The sequence below is a fragment of the Tamandua tetradactyla genome, chromosome 25, assembly GCF_023851605.1.
Source record: "Tamandua tetradactyla isolate mTamTet1 chromosome 25, mTamTet1.pri, whole genome shotgun sequence".
In the NCBI taxonomy this organism is placed as follows: Eukaryota; Metazoa; Chordata; class Mammalia; order Pilosa; family Myrmecophagidae; genus Tamandua; species Tamandua tetradactyla.
Window position 1 is genome coordinate 28,069,324 of NC_135351.1, and position 17,833 is coordinate 28,087,156.

Below are 17,833 nucleotides of genomic sequence, written 5' to 3' on the forward strand. Positions count from 1 at the left end.
TAAGGTATATCTCACAGACCAGATAGTAACTTCTAGTGTGGCAAACCAGATAACTATTCTCCTGTCTCCTCTCCCTCCGTTCCTGGTGCCTTAATGACTTAATAACACTATTTAAATTTCCTAAACATTTTAGGCATCCACTTGTGTTCTGCCGCATACTACTTACTCTCCCTCTGAGACCATCCACAGGCATATAACCCTGTGACCCCCCCGCCCCCCAAGCTCCCCATGACTTCCCAGGGCAGCTGTAGTGGATATACATGATTGACACTGAACATCATTCCAACACCTCTTTAGGGTGCCTTCCTATATTGAAATGCTGTAAACAGCATTTCCCAGGACTTCTTGCAGCTAGGATTCCAGATGTGATGTAAATATCCCCACAGATGTACTTGCACAAGATTTGAAAGCAGACATTGGGGGAGGGGAGGAGGCTTTTGTGTATTAGTTTCCTATGGTTGTTGCAAAAAGTTATCACAAACTTAGTGGCTTAAAACAAGAATGTATTACTGCATCGTTCCTGAGGTTAGAAGTTCAGAATGGATTTCAATGGGCTAAAATCAAGGTATCAGCAGAGTTGCAAACATTTGGAGACTCCAGTGGAGAATCCATTTCCTTGCCTTTTCCAGTTTCTAGTAGATGCCACATTCCTTGGCTTGTGGCGCCTCCCTCCTTCTTCAAAGCCAGCAATATTGCATCTCTGGCATTTCTTCTAGTCACATCTATCTCTGACTGCAGCAGGGAAAGATTCTCTGTTTATAAGGACTCATGTAGTTAGACTGAACCCAGTTGATTAATCCACATAAAGGCCTTTTTTGCCATGTAAGGTAACATATTCACAGGTTCCAGGGAATAGGACTTGGATGTCTTTGGGGGGGTGTGTGTGTGTATTATTTTGCCTATCACATTGTACTTCTGCATCTTCTGATGGCAACCACCTTCCTGGAAACATCTGGTTTCTCTGTGGTGGCTTCCTGACTGCGACTATTTCTTGATCACAGCAGTGGCAGCCTCATTCTGGAGCCAGCAGCTTTCCAAATCAGCAGGCAACTTCTTGATCATTGGTCAGCCAGTGGCTCCATTAGTGGCCAAGTTTGTTAATATAGCTTTCAAAGTTGTTCTGAAGAGCTCCTAGAGCATTTCCTTGGTATTCCTGATGCAAGCATTCTGTAAGCCACTGTAGACCATTTCTCCTGAGTGGATTCTGTTCTCTGCAACTAAACCCTATTCTCTGCAACTAAACCCTGATGAATGTTCTCAATGCCTTATCCCTATATGTGCCCATCATCTCAGCTCAATCTCTCTCTCTTTTTAAACTCTACTTATTTCTGAGGATGAAGCATTCCCAGGAAATACAAAGATTAGAGCTTGGTAGGATATGATCTTACTGAAATGGTTAAAATGCTACCAATAACCTTATAAATCAATGGCATGGCATTTCCATTCAGGACTGACAGCTGGTAGTTATCCTGGAATCTTCATTTAAGGTAGTTAACCTTGAAGCTCCAAACAGCAGGGTATCTAGGAGTGTGCATTAATGAGAAGGTAAATTGTCACAGTTAAGGCCAAGGTTGGGTCATTCCAGGTTTTCTTCTATACCAAAAAGTCAGGAAGTCAAATGTTATATAGGGAATAACCTCTTCTGAGTTGGACCAGATCCAGGAAACTGTCATTGTGAATTTATTCCTTTTATTAGGAGAATGAAAAAAGCTTGTGCTCTTTGTGTTCATTTACATTGCTTTTGTGTTTCTAAGGCGCCCTTCCCCCACCCCTCCTAGCCCTTGCCTCCCTTCCAAGAGTCCTCTTGGGGGACAAGAACAGAAAGGGACAAGTTTGAAGAGAATGGAGTCATTGTTTCTTCCTGAACAACTTGCTTGAAAAGGAATAGATTACTTCAAGGGCTAGTAATAAAGCCTTTAAAACTAAAAGATAAGTGGCAAATACAAGAAAGAGTTACAGGATATTTTTTTCTGCACATAAGGTTGTGTTTTGCTTATGGTCTCTGGCTGTGTTAGTTAGGTTCACGTGTCAACTTGGCCAGGTGATGGTGCCAGTTGTTCTGTTACTCTGGACTTAAATCATTAGCATGTGAATTTTGTCTATGTCTGATTACATCTTCCCTCAGTGAAGGCGAGTGCCTTCCTCAGTGAGTGAGGCTTAAAAGAAGGAGTCAGAAGAGAGGAGCTCAGAGTCGCCTCAGACCCAGACATTTGGAGATGCAGAAAGGAGCCACCCTGGGGAAAGCCGTTTGAACCCAGAAGCTGGGAGAGAAGCCCAGCAGACAACACTGTGTGCTTTCCCATGTGCCAGTGAAAGCCAGAGGAAAGGCAGCTGCCTTTCCTTCAAAGAACTGTAAATTTGTAGCTTAATAAATCCCCTTATTAAAAGCTAATCCAACTCTGGTACGTTGCATTCTGGCAGCTTTAGCTAAAATATTGGCCCATCTTGTTTTAGTATCATCACATAATTAATGGCCTTATTTCCCAACATTTGCAATCATTCCCCTCTGACCTTCCTTGTAAGGCATGCCTCCTCACTCTCCTCAAGTTTCCTACTTTTGGTCTTGATCTTAAATCTTGGTCCACAGGCATTTGATGCCTACTATGTGATAGGCAGCAGGCAAGCCTTGAGAATACAGGAGCAAACAAAACAGACTCCTGGTATCCTCACAGGGCTCAGTCTTCCTAATCTTGATTGGTTAATCTTTTCTTTTCTCTTGCATTTATCTGTAATCTTATAATTAATAGGCACACAGATGAAATATTCACTGACTACTCTGATCATAGCCAACTCCTTCTGACCTCCCATTGCTCTGATTTCTAAGGTGACCATGTAACTTCTCATCCAGACCAGAACATTTGTGAGTGAAAGTGGGTGCTATTAATAATTATGCTGCAACAACAGGTGTCTATGGGGCAAACCAGGACATATGGTCTCCTATTATACACTGCCCAGCACAATTATATGCTCTTTTGTTGCTTTTCGTGTTTTAGCATCTCTACCAGATCTGTGAGCTCCCTCTGAGTTATAATCCATGTCTTACACACACATATATATGTTTATATATGTATATATAAACTTGTGTCCAGATCCCAAAGAAGAGTTGCTCAATAAACATGAGCTTAAGTTGAAAAACAGTGGTTCACCCCTAAATTACATAACATTGCAGACTTACACTTAAAATCCACCTCAGAAATAAAAGTGATTGTTAGTCAGTGGGGAAAATATCCCCATTGTTTTAGACTCATCCCTCCTTGGTCTGGCAGAGAATCTCATTTTGATCTTATGAAACACAATACAGAAATACTGCACCTCATTTGCTTTCACTGCTAAAATATGTCATTTCCTTTTTAATTAGTATAATGAATGTGTGAAAACATTCATCTCCTCCACACAGCACTCATCAGTGTCATGTAAACCATGCACAATAAAATAGAGAGGCCTCTTTTCTTGATGGTGCTCTGGTTTTCCTTGAAAACCCAAGGAAATGATCATGTGTAAAATGATCTTTTCTAGGTAGACTGCCACATACTCACAAAAACATCTATTATTCTTAGGGATCATTTCCAGCCTAAGTGGGAAAACTGTACTGAGCATATTAGCCAAGATAGGAACTTAGTAGCTTCAGAGAAGAGGAAGGAAGAAGGGCGAGTAAATGCAGGTATGCAGGTGTTTCATTTATTTATTAATTCACTTATGATACATACTAGGTTGAACTGACCTGAAGGCTTCCATGTGCGTGATGGTGAGGTTTAAATTTTCAGAGGGGAAATGTTGTTTCAAGAAATTGCCTATAAGGATATGATTCCAAAAGCGGGGAGAAATCAAGAGGTCCTTCTAAATGAAAAGGAACCTACTCACAATTGTTTTCTTTTTCTCAACAAATCTTTCTAATAATGACATGGTGGGTGTTTACATGAAAACTGCTTCATAACATCACTCCACATTTAGGTTTGCCTTTGGGGAACCAATTAAGTGATGCTACCCTATACAGTATTCCCTCCCCCTCCCTCCCCCACCCCAATTCCCTTGCTTCATTGTCTGTTTCAGCTGCTATTTTTTTCTGGTTGAATGGCCACAAACACAAGCTGTCTATCTCCTACAGCTCATGGAGCTCAGCTTGGCAGATGAAAATAGCCTTGTAAAGGAACTCTTCACAAGCATGAGGCACTGCTCGGCCACCGGTACAGAGGAAGCCCAAGTGGAAAGTCAAATGTGCCATTGCCCCAAGGAGCACCCATTGTGTAAATAAAATGGTCTACCACCACTTCCTCCCTAAGAAAAGCAACAAAATGGTTTTAGACTTCTGATTTCTTTTCAGAATAAAAACAAGGCAACCCGTTGAATGAAATGAACAGTAAAATTAAACCCTGGTTTGCAAACTCTTTTACTCAAGGGACTATTGTCTGCTCAATACAATCATTTAATGTGAAATGCAGAAGATGCACTGCTCACCCCATTCAACTGCCTTTGTCTGTGTTTTAGTCTCTTGTCACAGAGGGGTAAACCAATAATCTGTGAATTAAATCAAAATAGAACAAGGAAGTGACTTGGTTACAGTTAGAAGTGGACACTGACTGGTATCGCAGTTGGGCTGTGGCTTTTTATCATAGAAAGGACGTTTCCATTTTAATGACCTCAAATTTGGTGTAAGACACTTGGCAATCATCGGCAGGTCCCTAGCAGTGGAATTTTTATGTGAAATGAGGTACCAACATCTAGAGATAAATATCTTCTTTCCCCTTGCCCACCTTGCTTCTTCAGGTCACCTTTAAAAGGCGATGGGGTCCTTTCTCTGTTGGAAATAATTTTACTTTGCAGTTAACAAAAGGAAGGAAAGGCATTTCTGGAGTTTGTGTTTGGGTACTCAGAATGTTATGCAAGTCCTTCTCTAGCTTGATTTTTCTTTTTATGTACACAGAAGATAAAATATTCAAAGCAAAATTTCACATTAGCGTGTCAGAGGAAGAAGGGCTCAATACCACTTGGAAAAGCAACACATGCAGCCTGTTTTTACTAAACAGATTCTCCAGTGCTTAGGTTTTCAGACATTTGGGTGCAGTAGATTTGGGGGCAGGCATATGTACTACCTTCCTGGGCAAAAGCCATGATTTAACAGCATGAAGCGGGCAGGTGGATACAGGAGGCTCACCCTGAGGGCTGGGCTGGGTAGAGGTGGGGGAGACCCTTTCCTCAAGCCATTGCTTTCTTAAGTAGACACACCTCTGCAATTTGTTCTTTCTCAATAGCTACCGACTGTTTCCTAATTAACCACAGGAGAATAACCAGGATGATGCTGGTTCTTGGAGCTTTTACAGCTGATAGCCCCTGCTTGTGACAGCTGCTAACAGTTGGATGGAGACACAATGGAGGTAGAAGGTATTAGTGTGGGTACACAGAGGCGGGTCCAGATGAGATGAAGGTAAACCAGCTAGTCAGAATTTGGGGTAGGAGTGGGAAAGAAGGGGACATTCTCAGTCACATAAACCTTATAGAAAACAAAAAGGAAGAAATGAATGCCTTTCAGATAACAGTGGGGCAAACTCATACCCAAGATGCCCAGCCCTGTAGAGAGGGCCATGTACAATTTCTTTAGTAATGGGGACATGATTAGGTACAATACCAGAACTTCAACAAAGTTCATGGACATGAGAGTGAATTTCTCCTGATAAAAAGCCTAAGCATTCCCATGTCAATGGGTAGGTCTCTCCAAGAGAAAAAACCTCCGAGCTGTCACTCTCCCCTCTGCCCTGTGCCCAACAGAATCATCAGGGCCCTCTGGGGTTTTCAACTTGTTCTCTTGCTCTTGAACCTGACTGCTGTGCAGAGAGGGCCCTGCACGTGCTTCTGCCACCTTAACATCTGGATGGCTTCCACTTGTCTGATTTCAATCAGATCCACTGCCTTCTAAAGTGAGGTGTCTCTTATCCACTTGTCCCAACTCTCGAGGAGGGAGATACGGGTTTTAGCCTCTGGGTAAGAGAGTTGCGGAAGCTTCCCTTCTCCAGACCCCTCCCATGCCCAGAGACCTACCAGAGTGGATCTATTCTCAGCTCTGTGCACAACCCCCCTATCTTTCCAAACACAGCTAAGGAATCAATGCAACATATTTCCCTTTTCGTGCCCCTCCTCCCAATTCCCATCCCCCACTTCCTAATTCGGAATTCAGACATGGTGGGGAAGGGTCTGGTTCACAGCCAAGCTCAAGCCGGGCTGATGTGGTCCGCCTGGGGGTAAGTTAGGACCCGGGAGACCATGCTCCCAGAGCGGAGCTGGATTCCCCCAGGGCGCTGAGATTGCCGGAAGTCGCTCGGTGGTAGGGGGACACGGAGTCACGGAGGATCCCCATTTGGGGGCGCTCGCCCTTTTCCCTCCCCGCCCCAGAAATGCGCAGCCTGAGGCACTGCCAAGGCGATCCCTTACCGTCCCTCTACCCGGCATTGACACTGCCTGCAAAAAGTGCGCGTGCCGGTTTCGTTCAGCAACTTCCCATCTCTATCTATGGGCACCTGATGCCTGAGCCCTCCAGGGCAGAGAAGGCAGACCGGTGCTCCAGTCCCAACGAGCCTTCACATGCAAGGTTCATTCAAGTCGAGGACATCCCCCACCCCTAAACCCCACGGGTTGTAAGCTAAATAGAAGTGAAAAAAAAAAATCATCTGCACCTACCTAAAGATGAAGTCTCCTTGTCATGACAGGGGACACTCAGGGCTCCTCTGGTAAATAAAGCTTCCGTACCAATGCAATGCCCCGGACCGCCTGCACCTCCGGCTTTGCTGACAGCCGGAGTTCCTCACTTGGGTGAAGCGGGGAAAGGCTACGGGAAGCAGTGTGGTCCCTGCTACCAGACCCAGGCACCCGCTGCCCTACCCGGTCGGCTGCCAGCAGCTGCGGCGGGCGGTGGAGTTGCGGGGCTGGCGGCCGCGAGGGTGGCGGAGCTAGGAGCCAGCACCGCGGAGCAGGCGGAGGGGCGGGGAACAGGGAGGAGGGGGAGGCGCGGCAGCGGGGGCTGGCGGCGTCACTTGCGCAGGCAGGGAGGGCTGCTGGAGACAACTGCTTGACAGTTACTTTAGCCCAACTCCAGGAGGCTGTGCTTTGGCGCGTGCTCCAGCTGATCTCGGGAACGCCAGGCTCCTTTGCAAGGAGCTGGGGTTGCAGTTTTGAGCTATCCATGGAATCCGCGCTGGAGAGCTAGTTCGGCGGATAGAGCCACTGAGAGGAAGAGGGCAGGGGGATACCAGCCCGGGCAAGGCAGGGCCCTTTCAGCTAACCTTTTGGTATCTGTTAACAGAGGCCGTGTCTTGAAACAATGGGCCAGGGAGCGGGAGTAGGCGACTTTTGTTGCCCATTGAAAAGTTGTGCTGGAAAGCCCCTCTGCTGCGGGAAGGACTGCTTTCTCTATGCGTCCACAAGCGTTTGGCTGGACAGAGATTTCATACTGATGGGGAAAAACAGAGTTGTTTTCTGTTTTGTTTTGGTGGGTTTGAATTATATACAAAGCTTCCCTTTAGGGTCTATGCTCTGGATCTGTTTGACAGACAAAAACATTCCATATAAGGGGTCTTTAGGAGTGGGAAAATGCCTTTTGGGACTGTATCCTACAACGACCCAGACAGAGATGAGGTGTGACTCTGCCTCTACCCTTGAAAAAGGAATCCCTGCCATGCCTCAGTTTTCCATCTGTAAAGCCTCTATGTTGAATAAATGATGTACCTAGAATGTGTTATATGAAACGGTATTGCAAGGTGCATCCACCCCTCCCTAACTTGGAATTCAGTTACTTTGTGAGGGAATTGGTAAAAATCAATGAGTTTAGACACTGATTGTATCAGCCCAGGAAATATTGCATCTTATTATGGTGGGGAGACTGGGTTCTCAGGCCCGGAATACAAGCAGCTCAAACCATCACCTAATCAACTGTGTCATAATCAACCCAAGGAGGATAAGCTAACAAAAGAAGCAGAGGCCACTTCGTGCCTAGAAAGGACACCCAAGAGCAGGCATTAATCACCATGTCTCTGCCTTAGACCACGGAGGGTAGTTTGAGCAGTGGCTTGACAATCTGAGCCCTACATTAAGCTTGACTTTTCCAGACCTCCACTCTGTTCTTCTCCCAAGCCTGTTACATAGTTTCTGACAGCACTCATTCTTCCCATGTACACATTCTTTCCGAGAAGAAAACGTGCTGATTATGTGATATGAAAGTTCAATCAGTCTGGCAAGTTATCCTTCATATGTTTTCTATATTGGTATTCTGGTCAATCCATGAGCCTGACTCTAGAGTTTGGATGACTTGCATCAGTCTCATGATGATGAACAGTACAGTTGATTATCTTCTTATATACTAGACTTGAGAGCAGATACAAACATTCTATCATTTATTCCTGACTAGAATCCTACAGCAGACATTATTATTTTATGGATGAAGAAACCAAGGCTTGAAAGATTTAACATGATTTAACCAAGATGGCATGGATTAATTAACTTTAGATACTCTTGCAAACACAGGGTTTGGGCACTTAGACTTTACACTCAAAGCACAAGCAACAGACGAAACAGATAAATGGGATCTATCAAAATTTAAAACTTTGCGCAAAGGACTTTATCATGAAAGTGAAAAGACAACCTACAGAAGGGAAGAAAATATTTGGAAACCATATATCTCATAAGGGTTTAATATCCAGAATATTTAAAGAAATACTACAACTCAAAAATGAAAAGATAAACAACCCAATTAAAAAAGGGCAAAAGATTTGAATAGACATTTCTCCAAAGAAGATAAACAAATGGCCAAAAGCGCATGAAAAGATGGTCAATGCATTAGCCATTAGGAAAATGCAAATCAAAACCACAATGTGATAACATTTAACACCCACTAGAATGACTACTATTAAAAAAAAAAAAAAAGAAAATTACAAGTGTTGGAGAGGATGTGGAGAAATAGAACACGCCTTCATTGCTGGTGAGAATGTAAAAAGATGCAGCCATTGTGGAAGACAGTTTGGCAGTTCCTCAGAAAGTTAAGTATAAAATTACCATATGACCCAACAATCTCACTGCTAGGTTTATATCCCCAAAGAACTGAAATGGGGATTTGAACAGCTATTTGCACACCAACATTCACAGCAGCATTGTTCACAATTGCCAAAAGACAGAAGCAATATGTCTACCAATAGGTGAATGGCTAAACAAAATGCAGTATATACATATGATGGAATATTATTCAGCCATAAAAAGGAATGAAGTTCTTATATGTGTGGCAACGTGAATCACCCTGAAAGACATCATGTTGAGTAAAATAAGCCAGATACAAAAGGATAAATATTGTATCACTCACTGCTATGGAATAATCAGAATAAGCAAATTCATAGTCAGAAATTAGAATGTAAGTTACCAGAGACTGGGTTGGTGGTAACGAATGTGGAGGTAATGCTTAAATTGTACAGAGTTTCTATCTTGGTTGATGGAAATGTTTTGGTAATGGATGGTAGAGATGGTAGCACAACATTGTGAACATAATTAACAGCACTGAATTATATATTTGAATGTGGTTAAAAGGGGGAAATTTTAGGTTATATATAAGTTACTAGAATAACACCTTCCCCTTTTGTGCTGTGGAGTGTTTTTGTGAGGCTTGGGTATAAATGTGGGATGTGTGCATGCAGAGGTAGAGGCCAGAGAACCAAGAGAAGCATGGAGTGGTTCCCCAGGCTGCAGCCCTTAGATTTCCCTTGAGGTTGCTCCACACAGCATTATGGATTTAGGGCCACAGTTAGGAAGAGGAATGAAGAGGGCCCAATGTGCTGCAATCCCCCTTGAGCTGGCTCTCTCAGGAAGAAAGCACTGTGTGTGGGGTGTGGAGGCTGAAGAGCCCTACAGGCAATGTCTCTCCTTGGATTGGAAGCTCCTGAGAATGGGATCTGTCTTGGGTGACCTTGTAACTCTCATGGGTCCTACCTAGGACAATACGTTCTGAGAGATCAGATAAATGAGTGAGTGGGACCAAGCATCACAGGTCTCAACAACCATGACACAATCCTCATTGGACTGTCTTGCCCAAATCCCAAGAAGGTTGAGTGACACGTCCAAGGTCACACAATCAAATGAAGAGAAAACACCAGAGCCCAGGTCTCCTGGCTCTTAGTCCAACATTCTTTACATTGCTTCTCAAGTCACTCCCCCTACTGTGGGTAAGAGCAGTTAATTTCTCCCTATCCCCACTCTTTTATAATACTGTTCACTTCCTTCTAGGGTTCCTGCTACTGACTAAACAGGATTCTTCTATCCCCAAAATGTCACTGAGCAAAGCATTGAGGGATACATTGGCTGAGTTCTTGCAACCTTACCCAGGGAAATGGCAAATCCCAGTGCTTGTCAGGGACTGCAGATGCGGGTATTATAGAAAACTTGCCTAGTGCAAGACTCTTAAGTTACTCTTTCACATCAGTGGAAAGGAATGGTACCTTCCAAAGAAGAAATAGACCAAAGCAAGTTTTTTTTTTTCTCTTATATGTCAATCTTAATTAAAATCACCCCTAGGCCCAAATGATAGCTATTATTTCTAAAGATAATTTGAGTGTGACTCAGGTGCCAGGCACTCTGCTAAGGGCAGGAGACACATTAGTAAACATAATAGTTGTGGAACCCCCCTCATGGAGCCTGGCGATGAGAACAGTTGTAAATACATGAGACAAGTGCTGTAAAAGAGGAAGTACAGGTTGCTATTGGAAGTGTTATTATTTTTGGTTCCATAAGACAAGATGTTTATACTTGAGAAGCATTGAAAATGGCCTCTTTCAATAACTGAACTTTATCCTGTTCTCACATGGACTTTTTTTTTTTACATTCATCATCATGATCATTTCTTAGAATATCTGCATCTATTCAGAAAAAGAAATAAAAAAAAAATTCATACATACCATACCCCTTACCCCGCCCTTTCATTGATCACTAGCATTTCAATCTACTAAATTTACTTTAACATTTGTTCCCCCTATTATTTATTTATTTTTAATCCATATGTTTTACTCATCTGTCCACAAGGTAGACAAGAGGAGCATCAGACACAAGGTTTTCACAATCACACAGTCACATGTTGAAAGCTATATCATTATACAATCATCTTCACGAAGCATGGCTACTGGAACACAGCTCTACATTTTCAGGCAGTTCCCTCTAGCCTCTCCATTATACCTTAACTAAAAAGGGGATATCCATATAATGCGTCAGAATAACCTCCAGGATAACCTGTCAACTCTGTATGAAATCTCTCAGACATTGACACTTTATTTTGTCTCATTTCTCTCTTCTCCCTTTTGGTTGAGAAGGTTGTCTCAACCCCTTGATGCTGAGTCCCAGCTCATTCTAGGATTTCTGTCCCATGTTGCCAGGAAGGTTTACACCCCTGGGAGTCATGTCCCACAAAAAGAGGGGGAGGGCTCTGAGTTTGCTTGTCGTGTTGGCAGAGAGAGGCCACATCCGAGCAACAAAAGAGGTTCTCTGGGGGTAACTCTTAGGCCTAATTTTAAGTAGGCTAAGCCTATTCTGGACATTTTTTAAGCTTGTTTTTGGTCAAATAACAGAATCACCCAAGCCAGTCTGATTGTTCTTTCCACCACCAGTCAATTCTAGCAAATATACAATTCACCCAAACAAAGTGAGAAACATCTGAAATGAAACCAATTTAGTTTCTTGATTTAGACCTTCAGGTATGTAGTATAGAACTTAGAACATGCCTGAAGACACACAGCCATTCTTCAGTAAAGTTGATGCTCTAACAGGAAGGTCTCTTAGAAATATTGGTTGTACCTAGTGACCCCATCCATTTATATTTCTATATATACCTTTTGCCTGTGATGCTGATAGAATTGCTTCTGGTGTTGGCCTAGTTGACTACTCTTAAACCATATGGTAGGGACACAGATGGAGCAGACAGGAAACAAGTTTCAGTGGCCTTCTCCACCTCCATTGGCCAATTATGCTCACCCCCCAAACTTTCCCACCAGAAATGCTGAATGACCCCTCCTCTTCCTCATCCAAGTCCGGAGAAAGGTAGCCAGATAGAACTGAGATCTAATCTCTCTTTGTAAACTATGATTTCTAATATCCATATGGATAGCAAATCTAACACAATGATTTTGAAGTTCCTTCTCTACCCTTCTGACCTTCCCCTAAGCCATGTGGCCACCCAAATGAATGGCCAAATCATGGCTTGGAATGCTGCCAGTTCTAAGATTCCTGAACTTCTTACTAATACTGTAACTCTGCCTCTAATTTGCTCACATCTATTGAATTCTCTAATTTTTGTTCTGATCAATCCCTCTCTTTACCAACCTCCCTTTATTTTTTTCATTTTTCACATAGGCAGGCACCAGGAAATGAACCCAGGTCTCTGACATGGCAGGCGAGAATTCTGTCACTGAGCCACCATTGCACTGCTGCCCCCCTTTATTCTTAATTTTCTAATTTATGAAGGGCAGTAGAGTCACTCTGTGAGGAAGTTTAAAATGCAGATTCTCGGGTCACACCCTCTCTCCACCTTATGATTCTGTCATTTTAACAAGTACAATGATGGTTCTGGTGCAGCTGTCTTAGAATGCACTTTGGGAAATACTGGTCTGGATGAGGTCCAAATGCGTGCCCAGCCCCCCTGGCACTGTTGTGTGGTTCCAGATTCTTTTTTAGCAGCATCTCCACTACTCTGCAATGCTCTAGCTCTTCCTACTATGCTCAGTGTCCAGGCAACAGTCCTGGAAAGAGTCCTGAACTCAGAGTCAAGACATTTGGTCACTATTCTGGTTCTTCCAGTAGAGACCTTAGGATGCATCTCGACATCTGTGGACCTCAGTTGTTCTCATCCAGGTTTCCCCCTGTCTCTAGCAATTCCTGCTCCCATATTTTAGCTCAGCTATTTCTACTGCCTGCAAACTCTCTGCTGATCCCATGTCCATCACTTTTCCACATACCTCTGATTGTCTCTAAAAATCCTGCCTGGTCTACAAAGCCCAGCTTCGTACGCTTTAGTCCTGGAAGTATTGTGCCCCATGAATACAGTCCCACTCAAACACCGTGCTTCTGTTGTAGATACATGGTAAACATCTCCTCACTAGTTCATAGGCTCCTTGGTGTCAGAAGCTATGCTTTGTGCAACCTATAGTAAAGTAAGCCCTATAGTAATGGGTGCAGAGGATGGTCAATAAGTATTACTGAATGAGGAATGAGAGCATACATTGCCCCGATGGCTTCTGTCACCTTTGTCCCTGGAAAAGGAGCATAACAGAGCTGTATTTGTTGGCATCAGAGCTGAAACTACAGAACAATGTTTCAACCTGACAAATGCCAGCTGGATCTCGTTTACTGGCTTCTGAACTGCTGAGCAAGACCCCATTTTTCTTCACCTGTATCTGGTACAGATGATAAGGTCCTCAAGGGAGTAGATGTCTCAGTCTGTTTCCTTACCACTGTCACACATATCTGCTTGCACACTGGGAAATTTGTTTGGCAAACACTCTAGTATTTTAGTATGTCCTGGGAATGAATGTCCCAGGGTGCTAAAGTCAACTTTATGAACTCAGGGAAATAACTTCAATCCTAAATCTATTTTTTCCCCTACTTCTGGCTTCAGTCCCATAAGACCTGGAAGTCTGCATGGGTAGAAGATAGTAAAATGTTCAAAGCTGTCAGGAAATAAAAGATACCTAAAATTATATCAAACAATCCCCTTTTACCCAGACACTTCAGATTGGACTTCTCGTACATTGTTAATCATATTACCTGTAGATGTAATTTTCTTCAATAACATAATCTAGACCATTGTTTCTCGATTTTTCCATCTCAAGACCCATTTAAACAATAACATAATCTAAACCAGAAATTATCAAACTTTTTGGTCTCTGACAACCCTTTAACTAACTAAAAAACTATTGAGGCTCCCTGGGACCCCATGAAAGGGTCTTGGGGAGCCCTCAGATCATATTTTGAGAACAGCTGATCTAGACTGACAAAAAACGTTGGCAGAACGTTAACTTTACAAATTCCTATAGTTATGAGGCTGAAGGTAAACTGCATAAATTTAATTCAGTATTATTGTACAATGATGTTAAAATAAGCATAAAATAATTCAAGACAAATGTAGAAGTGATCAGAAATGATTAATTTCTAAATGTCAGTGCAATGCCTAGTACTTGATATGCAGACTTTTTTAGGTCCTAAATTTACAATAAACCACTTCCCATTTCTTTCATTATCAGGGGAAATATTTAAAAGCAGGGACTTGTCTGGAGGGTTTTGGAAGGCAGGGACATTGGTGGTTTTGCTTTGTATTCCTAGGCCTGATGCAGCCTGTGTCATGAGGGCATCAATGTTGTCCCTCTCTGTCCACTCCACTCTTTTTCACCCTGCTCACTGCTTTGGGGCTCACCTGTAGACCGTGTGTAGGGACCCAGCCCTGGGATATCTCGTTGGGTTAGGTCAATAAGGAGCCTGGTGAAGATATGGGAGAAAAGGAGGGGAGTGAGGTCAGCATATTCATTCTCAGCCTCATCCCTCTGGGCTCACCTTGGCTGGCTGTGTTCCTCCATAAAAGATGACTGACCCTCCCAAGGAGGTCCTCTCTGCACAGCTCTCTCCTCGCAGGTTCTGGCAGCTTGTCTCTCTCCCATCCTTTGGGCCTGGCAGTGGTGGAAGCTCAGCTGCCCCTCACTCTCTCTGATAAGTCCCTGTAGTTCCAACCCACTCCTCCCATACCATTGAAATTCATCTCTGTAAATTAACCCTTCTTGAATTATTCTAATTTGAGAGTGTCCTTGGTTTCCTGCCAGTGCCCTTGTTCTGGTTTGCTAGCTGCCAGAATGCAACCACCAGAGATGGACTGGCTTTTAATAAAAGGGGATTTATTTTGTTAGTTCTTCAGAGGAAAGGCAGCTAACTTTCCACTGAGGTTCTTTCTTACGCGGAAGGCACAGGATGGTCTCTGCTGGTCTTCTCTCCAGGCCCCTGGGTTCCAACAACTATCCCCAGGGTGACTCCTTTCTGCATCTCCAAAGGCCTGGGCTGAGCTGCAAGTGCTGAGATGAGGAATGCCCAGATGAGATGCTTAGGCTGTGCTATATTGGGTTCTCTCATTTAAGCACCAGCCAATTAGGTCAAATGTCACTCATTGCAGCAGACACGCCTCCTAGCCGACTGCAGATGTAATTAGCAACAAATGAGGTTCAGGAACCATTGGCTTATGTCCGCAGCAACAAGACTAGGTATGCTCACCTGGCCAAGTTGACAACTGAATCTAACTAACACAGCTCTCATTGATACACCAATAAGAGATTAATGACTATCAATTCCTGAAAACATTTTGAATCTGCTTTTATCCAGTCACTCATATTTTTACATATTTCCTCCTTATGTAATTCCTTCAATTATTTTCACTTCTCTTTCCATTTCAGGGCCATTTAACTCCTCTCCTTCTTCTTACCCACAACTATGCAAAGATCTTTCCCGAGTCCCCTCCCTAGTTCATAATTTTCCGAATTATGAATTAGGCAGTGAACTTCAGGAAGTGATTTTAGTCGGAATTACGAGCCCAGAAAGCCCCGTTACTTAGAGCCTTGTCACTGGTAGATAACCTTCCCAATCTTCATGGCCATTATTTTAGAGCCCAAATTACCTCTGAAACTGAAATCTCAAGTAAATTAAACGAGCTGTCCACTACTGTCTTAGCAAGCCTAGGGGGGACCTTGGAGAGTATTAAGGCAGCTTAAAACACAGGGGGACTAATTCAGAAACCATAACCACGGCGGATCCTCCGGGCTGGGTGCTCTCTTCCCCTCTCTCAGCAGGTCTCATATTCCTGTTCCTGGACTGTGAATCCAGCTTGCATGTGGAAAAGGCCTTAAGCCTCCTCCATCAGGCCTGGAAACCTTTGCTAACCTTGCTAGCGCTGGGGTCCCTTTAAGGCCTCTTTCTTTCCTAAATCACTCGTTCATAGCCTACACCTCCCCCTACATACATTTTTATGCAATATCGGGATTCTGGATACGAGATCTATCCCTGTGGGCCTCTCATAGTTTCACTTTCAGAGGTGAAAAAGTAGAAATCTGATTCTTGCCGTGCAGTTTCCTCAGCCCACAAAGCCTTCTTTGGTAGCAGGATCCTCCCGGCCCCAATTCCCCTCTTTCCTTCTCAGCTCACACACAATCCACATCCCCAGTAGCTTCTGAAAGGAGCTGAGACAATGGGACAGAGCGCTGTCACCTTCCATAATTAGCCAGGCAGACGAGGCAGCTGTAATATCACTACGTCGACAGTGCTCTCGCACCTAATAAATTATTCAGGCCGGCAGTGTGTAATCGGCTGTCACGTTCAAAATAGGTCATTCATGCTCAGGCTGCTGTGGGGGAAAAATTCACAGTAATGGCAACAAATCCAAGTGCTCTGGTTTAAGCAAACCTCCAAAGAAACTGGCTTCTCCAAGGAATGCCTCGTATTAAATATCTTTTATTGGATCGCAGTTATGTTTTCATTCGCAGAAGCAGCTAGAGGAAGAAGCAGCTGTCGGCTGGCAGGAATAAAAGTGGGGGAGACGGAGGCTTTTCTTCAGCCTCTTCCTTCACATGACCCTCCCCCATGAGCCTCAAGGGGCTCCTTGAGGAAGATAAATGTGAACACCTGCTCTCATTTGTTCTCTGCCTCCAAGACGATGGCCAGTCAGAATGAGGATAAGCACTTGGCATAGGATGGTTCTGGAAGAGCAGAATGCACTCAGGCCTCTCTGAGAAGTGCCTCTCAGCCCTGGGTGCTGCCTTCCCAGAGGAATTCAAGTTCAACAGCTGTTAGGCTGCGTGCCCCGCACATTTCTTATCCAAATTCACCGACATCGGGGCCTCTTCACCACCCAGAATACACTTGCCCCCTTGTTGGCAGTAGATGTGTTATTCAGCTTAAGTGCCTGGTAGGATAAAACTATTTCGCTGGCTATTTTTTAGTTGTCTGAAGAGTTACTGGCATGTTAATGTGTTCTTGTAATGGTTTTTGAGGATATGAAAGACTATCTTTCAGGAGGAAGAACAATTTTCCCTAAGGTTGGAAAAAAGAAATGTGATTGAACACAGAGTTTGTGCAATATGAGTTAAAAGAGAATGTTTCCTTAATCGTGGACCGTTAAATGGAGGTGTGGCTAAGGGAGGCCGATAAATCCTTTGGGGGAAGGGGATAAAAAGGGAGGGAGTTTAGCAATGGACTGAACTCTTGCCTGTCTTTTTTGTTTAGGAGGATAGACCAAAAACCTCTCCAGGTCTCTTCCAGCTGAGATTCTATGATAGTCCAGCCTTAGAGCAAAAAGCCAAGAAATGTAAGCATTTTAAATTAGTGTATACTACACCAAATGCAGAACATCATGTAAATATGAAAAGTTCACAGACACTTTACCTTGATCCTCATGTTTATCTCAGCAATGCCTATAAGGATGCCGAGTCTCCTTCAAATGTTCCCTTCCAGGAAGCCTGTCTGGGCTATTCTGGCCCACCCCGCTGATCTTTCCTTCAATCTTCCTTTGTTGTTTATGAACAGTGGCCTTGTATTACTGTTCCCAGCCTTATTGAACAGCCCATATAGGTTATATGGTCCAATCCCCATAAGCTAGAGATTAATCTATGGATCATTTTCACTTGCTTATTTGCTGTTTTGTAGTCAATATTTCAACAAGTGAGTTCCTGAGTGCCATTATTCCAGGTACTTGGAGTGAGACTTCATTAAGTATCTACTATTTGCTATTATTTCAACATATATATGTAGAAAAATATATTTATGTGTATGCTATATATATATATTCTATACATTT

At 43.5% G+C, this 17,833-nt stretch overlaps 1 protein-coding gene across 6 annotated transcripts in view; it reads right to left on the bottom strand.

The window, feature by feature from the left end:
• The window catches only part of RIPOR2 (RHO family interacting cell polarization regulator 2), a 252,946-nt gene that overhangs the window by 101,425 nt on the left and 133,688 nt on the right, over positions 1-17,833 (bottom strand). Inside the window, exon 1 of one of the 6 annotated variants that reach the window (XM_077143793.1) lies at positions 6,670-6,909. The exons of the other annotated variants lie outside the window; for them this stretch is intronic. The gene's annotated coding sequence lies outside the window, so the exon portion shown is untranslated. Of the gene's footprint in view, positions 1-6,669; positions 6,910-17,833 lie in introns of those variants that run through there. 6 annotated transcript variants of the gene reach the window in all.